We start from the raw sequence: 1,325 nt of genomic DNA, 5'->3' as shown, positions 1-1,325 counted from the left end.
AGAGAGAGAGAGAGAGAGAGTTAGTGATAGCCAGGAAGGGTATAATGTACTATATATGGTTTTAAATTTAAATATAAAGTACATTTCCTTACTGCAAAAGTGTGTCTACTTTGGAAAGTTTAGAACATGTAGATATGGAAAAAAGGAAACAAACATCCCATTGTTTGCCTTGATAATTCACCGATTACTCAAAAATGAACTGGTTCCAGCGGTTCTCAACCTGTGGGTCGCGACCCCTTTGGTGGTGGAAGGACCCTTTCACAGGGGTCGCCTAAGACCATCCTGCATATCAGACATTTACACTACGATTCATAACAGTAGCAACATTACAGTTATGAAGTAGCAACGAAAATAATTTTATGGTTGGGTCACAACATGAGGAACTGTATTTAAAGGGCCAGAAGGTTGAGAACCACTGGGTTAGACTTATGCCTCCAGAAAGATGGAGCAGATATATTTTCCCCTATGCCTCTCATTCATACAACTAAAGACCTAGGACATTATATGTAAAATAAACATGAGAAGACTCTGAAAGGTGGGGAGATGCAGAGAGACCTGCCAGGGACCCCAGGAAATGAGGTGGTGAATTCCCCGGGTTTTTCTTTTTTGTCTCATGCATCTCAGGCTTGGAGCTGAAGAAGCTGGCAATCCTGGAAAAAAGTCCCAACAAAAACCTTCTCTCTCTAAAGGACCAGGAAAGGAGCAGCCAAATAAAGGCAGAAAGCTTTCCACACAGTAACTGCTCTACTCCAGCTGAACCTCGCAGAGAAAACAGTGCTCCCCAACCCCATCCAAGCAACCAATAACGTGGAGAGATTTCTGTGATGATTCCAAAACAGGCATGATAATAGTATCTTTACTTTTTCTTCGGTGGAATTCCACATAGCGATGCAAATGGAGACTTCAACCACAGTAACAGCTACAAGTAATTCAAAAGGGCTTATCTCCCTTTTTGTAGGACTCTAACTCCGTTTTAAGTTCTTCAGCCTGCAGGAGGAGATAACTGGTCCTCAGTGGGGCCTCACTGTCCTTCAGTGGGACATCACATGTGGAGCACAAATCTTTGATATAAAAGAAAACGTAAACTGAAGATAGTTCTCAAATGCTAGGGTTACTACTGTCCCCTGCTGCTAAGGAATGGCATAGCAGGCAGAAGACATGATGGCAGTGGTTCTCAACCTTGGCTGCACATTAGAATCACCTGGGAATCTTTTAAAACGCCTCATTGGCCCAGAAATCAGGATTTAAAAAAGATTCCCAGGTGATTCTAATGTGCAACCAAGGTTTCAAACCACTGATTAGAGCTTAGAGTTTTCCCATGAAAT

The sequence above is a fragment of the Myotis davidii genome, unplaced genomic scaffold (genome assembly GCF_000327345.1).
Source record: "Myotis davidii unplaced genomic scaffold, ASM32734v1 scaffold18, whole genome shotgun sequence".
NCBI classification, from domain to species: Eukaryota; Metazoa; Chordata; class Mammalia; order Chiroptera; family Vespertilionidae; genus Myotis; species Myotis davidii.
This window is presented reverse-complemented; position numbering follows the sequence as displayed.